Genomic DNA, 14,600 nt, shown 5'->3' with positions numbered 1-14,600 from the left:
CGGGATCTTGCTGCTCTGTTATCTTGTTATGCTTGGTCTGCTGTCCTCTGAGTAAGGAGTTAAAATTCCCTAAGAGCATGTAGAGTTTCTCTGATTTGCCCATCTAGAGTATGAAAGAAACAATAGACAAGATGGAGTTGTGAATAAGGAAGAGGTGTCTGTGATTTTTTCCTTTAGGAAAAGGAGATGACCTATTGTGGAAGCTAATGCAGGAAATAGTGTTGGATGTTGTACTTACTGAATTTCACTGCTTTAGTAAGGAGAAGTGTACGTGCATGGGAGCAAGGACATAAAAGCTGAAAAATGGCCATTTGATAGATATTTCAAGTCTTGTTCTGATCGCTGGTAGTGTGATATGAGTTCTTCAAAGTGAAGTAAAGCTTTATCATAACCTGCAGAACATTTCATAGGTTCCCCACCTTTACTATGAATTTTATATCCAATGAAGTTTTGTAACTTCTTCTAGCACAATCCTGTTTTACCATCTACCTAAGAAAAATGCAGGATTTGGCTTCTTTCTTAGCCAGTGAAACTGGAAGGTGGTTTGTGAGGCATTCAGAATAAATCTTTAGCAGCAGATGTTTCAATTGACAGTTGCTGCTATGGATTTTCTCTTCTTTCTATTGAGAGAACTCCACTGTATGGTTTCATTTCCACTACTCTGCTGTATTCCTCTTATTGCAGCTAGAAATTGTCCTGGGCTGAGTGGATTAGTAGTTCAGCCAACCAGACAGGTGCCTGTATTACGTGCTCTTTCATCAGATAAACTTTCTTTAATTCTTTCAGAGCAGCATTTCAGTGACTTTTTGGTTATAAGGGAATTACCATCTGCTGTAGCATTTTGTTTAAGATCAATTCCCTTGCCCCCCAGTATATTTGACTTTTGAAAGATCCTTGATGCTAAGTAAGTTGTAACAATCCTGCTAATGCATTATATTTTGTGTTGGACAGTATGATTTTACTAAGAAAATGGTTAATGTATTTTTGCACAGCACTGCGTGGTCTCAGCTTGTATAACAAGAAGTGGATTTCACTCTAAGAAAAATGTTCTGGGTGCTAAACATAGTCTAGACACTTATGCTTCATTTTAAGCTGTCCTCAAATTCTCACTGCTCTGTGCCTATTTCTGTGTCTAATGATACACGATGGGACCTCAGTAATGCCAGAAGAATTCCCCGTGCTTCAAAAGTGGTGAGAGGTGGTATGGTAGTGAATACGGAGCACTATGGTATTGATTTTTATCTCAGAATGGTTTAACCCTGCAGCACTCTGAGGCTACAGCTGGAAATGGAAGCCTGTTTTTGAGAGCCGAGCCTCAGAGAGTCTTCAAGTGGTGAAGGCAGAGAGTTGCTGTTGCGTGTTGCTCTGGTAGTGGCTTTGAGATCAAGTACAGCTCTGCTTCTAGAGAGGCACCACAGCCTGACCCAGTTAGGCAGTTCTACCAAGTAATCTTATTTTATACTGAAGGAATCCCAATGCTCTGAGAAATTAAAGAATAGAAGGTCTATGCTCATGTAACTTGGCACAGTCTGGCAATGACAAGCAGTAGGAGGCAGCAGGTAGAGAAATTCTGCTGAGTAGCAGTAAGAGATGGGGACAGAATCATTTCTTTTGTCCTATGACAAGTTTCTAAGGCCATGATTTAGATGAAAAGTAGAAGTTTAGGTGTGAGGTATTGTTGGTCTGCTTAGATCTTCACTACCATAGGTGGAATTTCTTCTGTCCACTGATGGAGTGAGAATTTGTACGTAATTTGGTCCGGAATTGCTGAGTAGCTAAGGAACACTTCTCAGTAACTGCATCCAGAAGTAGGTATGTTTGTTCTTGCTTTGTTGCAAAAACTGTTAGACTGTGAGATTTTGTCTATTCTGTGATGACTTATTTCAACTCTCCTGTTCATGTTGTTGGGTGCTGATCCATACTTCTCTCAAGAAAGGATGTTTTTATTCAGTGGTGCATGTATGACCTTGTTTAGAAAATCAAATACTGAGTTTCTGAGGAAGGGATTGTATTACACAAGTATTAAAAATATGAAGTCAAAGGCTGTAATCAGCTTCTATTCTTTTCCCTTTAGGCTTCTACACTTTGCATTTTAATGGGTCTCGTGGTGATGCTGTGGCTGATCTGGGACATAATGGAACTCCTCTTGGAAAAGAGTCCTGTGCTAATAGCTGGGCCTGATCCACAGGACAGGTGCTTGGAGATACTTCATGTTTGTTTTGTTCCTCACTAATTAATGTATAACTTAGTGGTAGAGCAGCAGGAAAGCTGCACTTGCTGACACTTCATGAAATAATGATTTAATCCTTCGTGACAAGTTCCTGCTGAGTGTCAAAGCTGATAACTCTAATCTCTGTCCCTGGCTCGGCATGACAGGACCCTGTTCTAGAGGACATTCTGCAGGAGCCTGTGGGTCCTTGTAGGTGCTTTGTGACTGATTCGTGTAAACTCTTTTTGTACATTGCAAATCTTGACTGTGATTGTACAGCATTGCTGGGTGTACTGAGGAATCTGGAGTTGAGTGCAAACAAGGGAGCCAGCTGATTACATTCAAATGAAATAAGGCTCCTCCTGGGAGGAGAAGGAAATATTCTAAATACACCTTTTACTTTGCAATTCTGAAGCTTGAGTGTGGGTGCAGGTCTGTACACGGGGATAGATGCACAGCTGCTCTGCAGTGGTCAGACCCTGCCACACAACCACTGGAGCTTGCTTCTTCTCCAGCCAGACAGTGAATGGATGTTTATTTAAACCTTCTGGTTGAATGGTATTCATAAAACAATTTGCAGCTTTGCAAATAGAGGAGGGAATGTTGCTGTAACAACTCTTCAGGGGATCTGTTGCCTTCTGTGTCTGCGGTTTGCCTTTTGAAAGTTGCATACAGTGTGGTGAATGGCAGATCAGGTGTTGATATTGGCCCCTTGGTATTAGGCCCTCCATGCTTAAGTTGCTGAAATCTCTATTTCATAGACAGGGCAACAGAGTAAGCAATCACTAACTTGAAGAAAGTAAAAGCAGTGCAAGTCTCTGCAAATGCAGCATATCTGAACAAGCTGCCCAGTTTGAATTAAAAGCTTTTTCTCTTTTCTTGTGTGCAAACTGTAATGCACATCTAAGTGCAATATTGAGGAAAAAGGGGCTATTAGAATTTGAACGAGCATCTATCAGATACAGTTTATGTGCTCTCTGTTAAAGCTTGACTCTGTACTCCTAGTTTTCCTCAGTATTCTCTAAACTTTATGAATGTGTAATGTGTTCAAGTGAGGCAGGAAAAAAAAAAGCGTTATACTGAAAATAGCCCCTTTGACAGGCTTGTAATACCAAAGAAGACTGTCTTCACAGTTATTTTAATTATCCTGAGAATGGAATGTCATAAGTGCTACGTAAGCACGTAGCATACTTTACCTCTGAGATGGAGACATTAAAGCTACAAGTATATGTCACTCTGAGCGTGTACCTTGGAAATGTGTATGTGCCTTTATGTGTTTGTTTTTGTCTCACTTTGTCCCAAATAAACAATTTCAGTGAAAGCATTCCGGTATTCAAGGGCACTGATGACAGTTCTTTGGAGTGCAGTGTGGAGAAGTGATACTGCTGAGGTTTGCAGGTGGAGATCTCATCCCTTGTTGGCAGATCTGCCCTGGGCTGAGGCCAGCCTGGCTTGGCAGAGATTATAGTAACCCTATAGAAAGGACTCTTATAGGAGTGAGGAGAGACAAATGAATAAAATCCCCTGACCCCCAACATGATGATAGACCTCCTGTTGTTCTTAATTTGCGTCTGTAAATGGCACTACTTTCCACTGTTGTGCACCAAAACAATAATAAATAGGAATCATTGGCATTTATATACTACTTCACAATTTTCAGAGTGTTCAACACACATTAACTAATTCAGCTGAGATGCAAATGTTCTCTGAGCAGAGTCACTCATCTTGCTGCCCAGGGGGGACCTTTCATTGCAGTTGGGACAAGGCTTTTGTTTTGCAGCCTTAACTGAAGCTGATGACAGGAATGTTCAGTACAGACACTGGATCTTTCTTCCTGAAGATTCTAAGCATTTGCAAATGCCTCTGTTTGCACAAAAATTTGGCTGTTCTCAAGTCATGTGATACTATTAAGAAAATCATGCAGGAGACTTCTAAATACCGTGCAAATATGCAGACATGTTTAATGGGTATTAGTTGCAGAAGCTATTGAGTTAGCAAATATTTTGATTCATCTAGTGCATCTCTCTGTGCCTGTGTAAGGCCTTGGGTAACACCATCTCCAGTGGCTCTCTGTGCTCATGGCCTCAGCAGCTCAGGAAAAGAGTAAACATCCGTCAGTTCTGACAGTGCTGCGTGGTCAGAGCACGTGCCAAGGGGAGTTTAGGATGCTCTCTGAATGGGCACTGGTCCATGTTTCTCTACATCCAGCAACTGCTAGAGGGGGAGGATAAAGCCCAGCAGGTGGCTTATTGCCAGTTAAGGTGTTATGGGAGACGTTGGAGACCTTATGTCCATCATTCACCATTCTGAATCCCAAGCATTGAGTAATGCTTGGTTGGCATCAATCTAGTCTCTCTGGCCTTTGGCTTCCTTTCTGCCTTGACACTTTGTCTGTGTATCTAGTGCTGGTGATGGGGAGTTCAATACATCTGCATTTTTGAACTGTGCAGGGTTGGTTCCAATTCTTATTTGAGAGAATGTCATCACTTCTTAGTGTCCCAGTAAAGGGACAAGGAAATAAGCATCCTTTTTTATTAGGTTACAGAGTAACCTACTTCTAGGGGCTTACTTTGAAGAAAAGTATTTAGTAGTCTTGGTAAAACAAGGCCTAGTTCTTGGTGGTAACTCTCATTCTAAACCTTGAAGCTTAGCCATAACTAGATGGCACTTCTACATTGCCTCTTTGTCTAACCATTTGGATACTTTCTCTTTTACAAGTGATGCCAGGTCTGACCTGAAACTGATTCCGGAAGAGCAGCACCAATTATGACTTTCATATAAATGGCCATAAGGGCAGGAACACTGTTAGCCTCTTAGTGACCTAATTACACAGGGAAGTAGTGGTGCATTCTGAGATCAAAACTATCATATTGCTACAGAATTTCCTTCATCTAGAAGCACACAGGAGAGCAGCATGTTTCTTGCAGGTGATGACTTCTTTCAGTAGTCCTGATATCCTAATTTTCCCTTTGAAGTTAACATGCAGTTGGTAGGCGGCATCACTCAAAGTGGCTGACTGAGCTGTTGTTGTCAGTGGAGAGATCTCCAAGACAATCTATTTCTTGGTCACACAGCACCTTGGCTTCTACCACAAGGCGTTTAAGGGAGTTGGTAAGCTGAAGGAGCAAGATATTTTAACAGCTTATTATTAGCAATATAGCTGCAAAATACAGCTCAGAGTCTGTGGCTGAAAATGTTCCTATTAAATACTGCATACGATAGCTGAAAGGAAAGGATGTGGGATTTGACTAGCAAACACAAGTACCAAATAACAGGAATTAAGTCTCTACCTTTGCAGGTCCTTTTCTCCATTTGTTGGCTGTATTTTATTGCTGGAAGCAAGGGGAATTCAGGGGCCTTCTTTCATTTTTATTGCTTTATGGCTAGGCTTCCTTGATGCCTTTCAGCTCTGTTCTTTCCAGTGCTGGTATGCTGTATTTTTTTTTTTTAATAAATATACCCATAAATCAGATGTTTGTTTCAATTTCTTTTCAGCTCTAAAACTCTGAAAGATTTAGTGACTCCTTCCCATTTTGAAATTAGGATAAATAAAGCTGAAAGTCTTGCATTTTTGTTTTCTCTTTTTCCCTTCTTCCTGCTTCCCTTTTCCCTCTAAAAGAGCAGTATTACTGGACAGGTGTAGATCACTTCCAAGTATTTTTGTTCTGCATTTCCAATTTCTGGTGGTGTTTTTTTCTATGAAATACTCTCATGTGCACTCCGTTTCAAGGGATGAGGTCCAAAACAAAATAAGAAAATTTCCACATTATTTTCTGCCTCCCTTGCAAGGCTTGGCTGTACCACCTAGCTGAACAAACCCTACCTTTGTCTTCGCTTTGGAGTAAGAAACAAGAGGGCTTGTTGATTCCTGCTGCATTAACACTAACCTTCTGTTTTCCTGAGACCTCCCAGGAGACTGCTGCAGCATGCACCTCCTGCACCTCTGCCCTAGAGACCTTACAGCACTTACTTGGGTTTTTAACAATGGGAGGAATGCAAAATTGCTCAGTGCAGTAGTGGGTGGGGAAAGGACACTGAGGGTGCAAGGCTGAGAATAATTGAAGACATTCACAGGAAAAGCCCAGGAGGAACAAGGAGTCCTGACCTCTGTCCCATGGCAGATCTGAACCTGAACTCTCAGCTAATAACCCCTCAGCTACTCAGCAGCCTTCTCTGGGCATGCCTGCATGCATGAAGGAATTCTAGGAATGCAGACTTCAGCATGGTGTGGGGGTGCTGCCACTGCCCTCAGTTCAACCAAAAGCTTTAGAAACTGCAGTAGGGTTGGTTTTTCCACAAAAAAGCCCCATTGTGCTTGTTTGTAGCATTCTTCAATTAAAGATTTATTTTCCCTGGATAAGATTCCATTAGAACAGCAGGAGCCTCCATCAAAAAGCTGCAGAGAGGCTTCTTCCCTTCGCTGGCATAGCACAGCTTCACCTCACTGCCTTCATCACAACCCCTCCCAGCCCCTTTATTTTTAAGCTTTGCAGAGTGGGATATTGAAGAAGCTGTTGTCAGCAGTGTATTGCCTCCGAATTACAGTGGCAGTAATCTAAGGATGTGAGAGGAGAAACTATGCTGGGGAAAGATGGAGCCACAATCACCTGCGGCCTGTTTAGTGTCACACCTGATAACTAGGCAGTGATTCAAGCTACCTGAGATACTAAGTGCAGTGTAAGAAGTAAACTTGACCCAGGTGAGTCTCCTTTGTGATTTTGAAGGAAAATTCTGTTTGGCACCAAAGAGAATAGTGCTCTACTTCCACACTGCAGTTCAGGGTTGGTCTGCCTTCTTCCTCATTTCTTGACTCGAACCTAACTTAACATGCAAATAGTGGTTGCTTGAGTATCTCCTTTCCTGACCCAGTGTCTTATCATCAAGGTGCTGCAGAAGGTCGTGGGTAGAGACAATGCATGGCATTTGTTCTCTGTAACTTAAAATTGTTCTTGGTTGCCTTGCAGCAAAGCTATTTCTGTCCTGCTGATGGCCTGGCTTGGAAGCTGAAAATGTCTGGGTAGGATTTATTATGCTCTGACCATTAAATTTTAAACTGCTTTTAATGGTAGATGTTAAATCACCGCTGTCCCAGTTCCAAGCTCAGTGCAAAATTCCTGAGTTCTTAGCAAGGCATTTCCCCTGCCAGCAGTTTGTGACAAGCCTTGGTTTCTGAGGACAAGAAGTTGCAGGGCTGTTCACAGAACCAGGCAGCAGTAAGTTGGTGGAGGACCTGTGTGTGATCAGTTGGGTGGCTGGGCCAAATTCCAGGCTCTGGAGAGCAGAGCCTTGCAGACCTGGTACTGCTGTAGTGTGTAACAGAGGTGTTTGTGGTGGTGCCTGTGTGCAGGCACTCAGCTGTGACAGTGATTGAGCAGCTTTGCTCTTGCCTTTGTCCCTTCCTGATTTAAGCATCTTTGGGGCTGAAATTCAGTGTTACAGCATTGAGCTGTTTAGAGCAAGCTATTTTATTTTTGTTCATGTCTCATAAATACCGAACTGTTCAGTGTTGGCACGCAAATGTGGCTTTGTCCCTTGTTGCTGGGAGCCTCAGCACGGCTTTCTTTGAGGCTGAGGAAGTGTAGCTTTAATTGTGTGACTCTGTGTGTGATGCAGGCTGCTGCCTTCAGTGTGACACAAGTGGAGTGCTCTTCTAAAAGCACTGAAATGAAATCTAATTGTTTCTCAAACCTTTTAATTTTTTTAAACCCTTTTAAGCTACTTGCGAAGACAGCTGTGGCAGGTGGGCAAGGGTTGCCATCCTTGCTGAGGAGAGGAAGGTGTTGTATGGCTTTGCAGGGGAAGCAGAGAGCCAAACAAAGCTGACTCTCAGTCCTACGAGTTTCACACTGCTCTGTTGCAGTTGCCTAACACAAGGCCTTCCTTTTCACCACCAAGCTTATTTAATGTTTTGCTTTCTTTTTCCCAAAGCTGGACATTATTGATGGGCTAAATGATCTTAGTGGTCTTTTCCAACCTCTATGATTCTATACATAATCATCATATGACATTCTTCTGATGGAAAATGTTTGAGATTAGAACATCAAAAGAGGCAGAATTTATTGTATTCTGCAGCAGTTCTCCAGAGACTGTACCTGACCAAGGCAGGATATCCTCAGTCCTCAGTACATTACTTAAAACCACTGTTCCTGGCAGTGTTTGCAATGACAGCAGCTGGAAGTAAAGCTCTGGACCAGAGTATCTTGTGCTTAGTAATTTTCCTCTTATGGAAGGAAGATCAGTGCTCCATAGCTCAGGTTATTTAACTCATGCTTGCAGTGGAGAAGAGGCAGACAAGTAGAGAATGAGGATTCTAGGACAAGGTGTTAAACTCAACCTTTTGGGAGGGATGCTTTCCTAGAGCATATCTGCCTGTATCAAGGTAAATGGAGGCTCTTTTTCTCTGCTTCTTTTCACACCTGTAAAGTTTGAACAGACCTTGTTACAGAGCTGCCGTATGGCTCCTTCCTGTATTAGAAAGGAAGGTGCTGAGTATGGACATCCCAGTGTGCATGCGTCTGTCTGTCTGGACCTGTCCCATCAATTAAACAGGAGCTGACGTCATATTTGAAGGTCAGCTGTTTTATAACCTAATATTACCATTTTGTTTCCTCTGGGCTTATTCTTTGCCTCCAACCTGCAGCTCGGCACCATCTGGTGCAGGCACACAAGGGAGAAGGATTAGAGGAAAGTAAAGCAGCTTTGTTTGCTTCTCCCATTGCTTCCAATGTACATAGGAGTCAGCAGTCTCTTACAGTATTGAATTTTAAGTGGTGGGAAGGGCTGGATCCTGTTAGCTGTCTAAGGGGGGGTGAAATAGCCTGTACTTGCAGTGATCTCTCAGCATCTCGCAGTTCCTGAGGGACTTACTGTGTCTAACAGAGTGCAGTCTCTTGCATTTTATTTTATATTTCAATAGTCTTTTATTTTTATGAGCTGTTTTGCCAACCTCTGTATTTTCCATGCCTACAAATTGCTGAAAACACTCCTTAAGGATGTACACACCTGGTGCTCACTTTGACTTCAGGCTACTTTGAAGTGCTTTAGTGTCTGACCTGCGTTTACAGGCTGACAGAGGCAGCAGACTGGCACAGCACAGGCATCTGTCCTGGTGGCATCTGTCTGCACAGGCCGAGGAGAGGTCTGCTTCTCCATCCTCTGCTGCTTGCAAATAGCACCAGTCATTTCCATCCCATGGTGGGAGGGCTTGGCTCTTCATGCTGCCTCTCATCCTCTTTTCCTCCATCCATCCGAACTCCGTGCTGATTGTTTTCTGTGAAAGACAAACGTATTTTCTTCCTGATAGTAAAAAGGTAATAATGCTGCTGATCTCCCAGGCCAGCAGCATTACTTGCAAACTAATATCATATTGTTTAGCTTCAATGATGCAAATTTTGCATTGGGATATTTTGAAACAAAATGTCTCGAGCCATAAATAACTATTATGTGTTTAGCTGTTTGGAAAGGATGGCTAATTGATGTGCTTTGGTTGGATGCAAATATGCGCGCCAAGTAATGAAGGCATTTGGCTGACTGTGATTCATGGCATGTACATGGCACTGTGTTACAAAGCATATAATGTGCGTGTAGACTTCTTGTCATCTGCCTTTTCTTTGCTGCTGTTTAGCTTTCTTCCAAACCACTGTTTTTTTCAGGTCAAGGATACCTTATAGCAATTCCTAATTCCTGGAAAGAGGATGATTCAGCTCAGAGGCTTTTGAGGAGGCTCATTTTAATTTCTATATTTTTAACAGTTGGGTTCTCCTATTATGTGGAGAATCTCGAACAACAGACATTCAAAAAAATTATTTGGAACAAGGAGCAAATCCAGAGTTTTTCAGTCATCTAGGTTGGCAGCTGTAGGTGTGTTCTTGCTTCTTCAGCTGCTCATCAGGACGGTCAGTTAGATGAAGTGCAGGCAGGCTAGGAGTCTCTTCTGTGGGGCAGGAAGGTTCATTATTAGCACAGACTTGGTTGTACTTGATGATATAGCAAAGAATGTATTGTAACTATATATATTAGTATTTATTATTATTCAGTTCATAATGTGGTTTTGTAACCTGAAATGCTTCTAGATGTGTCAATTCTGTACTACCACCAATCTGAGTACATCTCTCACTTCTCATATACAGTACAGCATAGGACTGAATCTCTTGGCATGGATTGCTGTGAAATTCCACTGCCTACCTGTTCTTTCTTGCTTTTTCTTCTGTTTCTAGTTCTTATCTTCATTAATATTGAAAGCATGCAGCCAAGGTTGTCAAGGACAAAAATTAAGCAGTAGCCAGGCCTTACTTAACTCTTCACTGTTTTTCTTTAAGAAAACCTGGGAGAGAGCAAGGCTTTTTGATTTATTTTATTTTTTGTTTTTCTTTCTGTGACAATGCAACAAGGAATTTAAATCTGCTTTTTGTAGAGCTAAGGGATCTGAAGTTATGCACTGTGCCTGGTGGTACTTAGCACTCAGCGGGGAGCTCAAGTTCTTCCATCTCTTACAGCCTTTTCTTTGAGAGGAGAGGAGATGCAATACACTTTACCACAGGTGATGTACACACCACATTTCCAAATGTGAGGCTTCAAAGAAAAGACAACACAATAGCTAGCTTTGCTACCCAAGTTTTGCGTCCCAGGAGGATGTTTGGCTGACAAGACATCTTTGCAGCTCCAGGTGCTGCAGCCAGAGGAGCATCCACGCTGTCAGATGGGGTCTTTGCAGGGGATGAGCCAGCAGTATGGTTTCATCTGATGCACATCCAGCAGAGCCATCCCAGAAGTATTGGGTCAGTGGTAATCAGCTCTGCTTAAACTAATGTTTCACATGGAAATGAGGCTTTTAGTTTGTGGTGCCAGTATCAATAGGAGTTCTTGTTTTCGGATAGAACTCTATAGTACTCAAATCTGTACAGAGATTAACAGGAAACTGTGATCTTTGTTTAAGAAAATCCTTAGGCTATAAATGGCTGTTTTGTTTTAAGTAATCCACACTTGTAGTCATTTGTTAGCTTTCACTTTCATCGGATTGTTTTAACTACTGATTGACCTGTTGAGATTCCTGTTTCTTTTGATTGTTCCTCTTTGCATCTCTGCACAAACTCCTGCTTTCAGGGTTTGTCCTGTTTGTTCCCAGAAATTCTCCTGTGGAGGAGCTTTGCAGGGTTTTGTTCACCATCCTTAAGCAATAGCTGTGGTCAGTGAATTACAGAGAATAAACTAGATTGATTTTTTTCCTTTTGCAGCCTAGATGAGCTGATTCCTTCTGTCTGCTGTGTGTTCAGGGCTGCAAGCCAAGCTGCTATCAATTTTACCTTCTCCTCCTGTGAAATTGCTAAAGAAAAGATGCTTTCCTGATCATGTGTGTGGAACAGATGTGGTTTATATTACTAGATGATTCAGCTAGAAGTGATGCCAAAACATATTCCAGAACTCTTAGCTGGCTGTCGGATTGAGAAGAGCAATAACTGGAGTGAAATGCTGGGCTGTGTCTGTAGCTGCTGCCATGCCAAGTGGTTCCCTCTGATTTACTGAAGGTCTAAGAAAAAAGTGGGGTGAGGGGTGCAGACAAGTCTTTCAGTAGGCTTGGTCAGTATGTGGAGATGCACACAGTGTCCAAACTACATGTAGCTTTTCACTTTATTGTTAAACGCCATCAACATCTTGGCCAACTGTGTTTCCTTCCACCTTCTGCTGAGATGAAAATTCAGTTTTCTTATACAGAAGTATGATTAGCTCACCTATTTTTTCCCTTCACAATCATCCTTGGCAGTGTTCCAGTGAGCCAGTGGAACAAGAGTTTTTGGGGCTTGATTTCTATGCAGATGTGAGCCAAAGGTGAGACTGGGCAGCCTACCTGTGTAACTGCACACTGAGGACTTGCTTATATGTAGACTGAAAAGTGCAGGGAATGGAAAGAGCCCAGTCAATATCGTAACAAGTGGCTCTTTGGACTTTGCTGTTGAGGTTGTAAATTGAGCCATTTCATCTCCAAGTCAGGTTAAACTTTTATACATGGGTGAAGTCCAAGGACCTACTAGTGGTGCTTGGGACATCCAGCCCAAAGAGCAGACCCTGGCAGTTTTGTGTCCCGTAGGAAGGAAGAGTTCAGTTAGTCTGAACAACAGAACCAGATGTGGGCTGATGCACAGAAGGAATTTCTAGTGAATCTTAGCACCAGAGAATGAGGAGTCTACATCTTTGTGTCTGTGGTTGTCAGAAGTCTCACTTATGCAAAGGATTATAGGGTACCAGCAACCAGAGCACAACTCACAGGTGCTTCAAAGAGAAGAAATGAGTATGGGTGGTGGTGGGGTTTATCTCCCCTTATGAATCAGGGGAATTTTGAGCTAAGTCAGAAAAAGCTTGAGCTCTCTCTTCTGCTGAATTTTGTACTGCATTCTACCCTTACTGAAGGAAGAGCTATGGTTGGTTTCTGTGACTGCTGAGTCAGGAGGGGGCAGAGATGAGAAGCACTGCCTTGTCACTGTGTTCCCATGGGGAAAACTGTTTACACTGTGGCACAAAGGTTCCTCTCTCTGCCTTCCTATTGGAGCTGTCTGCAGCCATATACCTCCTTCTACTATAGATTAGAGTATCTGCCTGTTTCTTGCTTTTGAACTGTGGACTGTAAACCTGATCTGCCATGCCACTGAGTGAAGCAGTCCAAAAGTATGCAGAGCTGTTGGCACATCTGCTGCTAAACTGAGAGAGACCAAAGCATTGCATGCTTGGACTGCTGCAGATTTTCTTTCAGCTCAGAGTGCAGGGGCTGGTGCTCTCAAAGCAGGAGGCCTGCTGGCTGGGTTAGGTCAGTAAGGGCAGGCTCTGTCAGCAAAATCCTGTCAAAATGCCTGTGGCTCATGCCAGGAGTGCTCTTTCCTACTTTCACCTGTGTCTAAGCAAAAGGCAGCATCGAGTGGCATATTGGCTGGGCTCGTATTGTTGGGCTTTCACTGGCAAAATTGTTAATCGTGAGTCACATCTCTTGTACCTTTTGGTTGTGCAAGCAGAAGAACTTGCTGTTGTGCTGCTACCACATTTAAGAGCACTTTGAGGTCCCCTGTATTCTGCTCATAACTGCATGCATGCTTTGGTGCTAAGTGTGTCTTGGTGGGTTGAAAATCACCCAGCTAGCACAAACACCAAGTCTGGGTGGATGCAGAGATGAAGAAAAGTGGATTTGTCAGGCTTTTATTTACTTTCACCACAGAAACTTTAAATGCAGGCGTGGGTGCCGTTTGGATAAAGAGGCTGTTCTGTGTGTTCAAAGTGTGAAAGATTCCAATCGTTTGCACAATGAACAACTTGCCCCAGTATCAGAAGTTTGCGGTTCCCTCCCTAGCTGAGAGCATTGAATAGTGGAAGGATGCAGTAGGCAAAGAGCATAATGTGGTGGAAATGCATTCCTCCCTGTCCCACCTCTTCCTGTGAGCAAAAGGAGGGGGAGCACACAATGAAGACATCTGTTCCTTTGAACCCACTCACAGACTTGCTGGGTAATAAAACCTGTGAAGAGAGGGAGAACTTATTGCTGCTGTTCAAGTGGTTGTTAATCGCTGATTGTAGGGTATGGAGGGGTGAGCTTTTATCGTGTTGACCTTCTTTAGGGGATATTGAAAAGCAGCTGGCACTGAACTCTGCCAGGATTTTAATCCAGGAGCTGCAGAATCCCTTTCTCCTTTGAGAGAGGAGGCAGATCTCTGTGGGAGCTATGCTGTCCCTGTGCCTCAGAGCCATGCCTCCACTGTGCTGACCCAGATGCTGCCCTCTGCTCTCCTGGAGGAATCCTGCTACCAGCTTACAACCATGCTCTGGGCTGCAGCAAGCTGAATGGGAGTCCTGCTGGAAAAGCTATCTTCTCACCTGGACTCCAAGCATGTGTACCTCCTGTCTGAACTTTGCTCTTCTTATGACAGTGCCTAAAATCTCATGGCCGTAAGCACATGGCTGTGACCTTCCTGCCTCTCCCCCACTCCTGTTTAATCTCACTGTGCCTCTTAGTCACAGTGAGGGCTGCTCTAATGGGTTTAAGTGGCCCGGCTCCTGGCAGAATGTGTTGTGCTTTTAAGTTCAGCCTGGGCCTATTCTTTTAAGTAAGACATGAGGTCACACACATCTGCAGCCTCAGAGACTTCCTGTTGTGTCAGCAGGTACATGCATAAATAGTAGGTGTCCCCTCTGTCCTTCTAAGTATCTTATCCGGAATAAAAGCTGTCTGCTAAATAGCATGCCAAAAATGCCAAGGGGGTGATGCACTGATCTCAGACCCTTTCGTGAGCTCAGCCACAGAATGCAGAGGCAGATTGTCCCCCAGAAGCTCTTCCAGGCCCTTCAAAGTGCCTTATGGCATACACCACTAGCTGTGGCACTCACTTGCATTGATAAGGTTAATGGGAGACAC

The 14,600-nt window shown here is 43.2% G+C and overlaps 1 protein-coding gene across 3 annotated transcripts in view; it reads left to right on the top strand.

The window, feature by feature from the left end:
- Positions 1–14,600, top strand: part of MB21D2 (Mab-21 domain containing 2) — a 52,655-nt gene that overhangs the window by 6,638 nt on the left and 31,417 nt on the right. The window contains exon 1 of one of the 3 annotated variants that reach the window (XM_048955180.1): positions 6,723–6,908. The exons of the other annotated variants lie outside the window; for them this stretch is intronic. The gene's annotated coding sequence lies outside the window, so the exon portion shown is untranslated. Of the gene's footprint in view, positions 1–6,722; positions 6,909–14,600 lie in introns of those variants that run through there. 3 annotated transcript variants of the gene reach the window in all.

This window comes from Lagopus muta, chromosome 9 (genome assembly GCF_023343835.1).
Source record: "Lagopus muta isolate bLagMut1 chromosome 9, bLagMut1 primary, whole genome shotgun sequence".
NCBI lineage: Eukaryota > Metazoa > Chordata > Aves > Galliformes > Phasianidae > Lagopus > Lagopus muta.
Note: the sequence above shows the minus strand (reverse complement) of the source record. Positions and strands in the feature narration are given on the sequence as shown.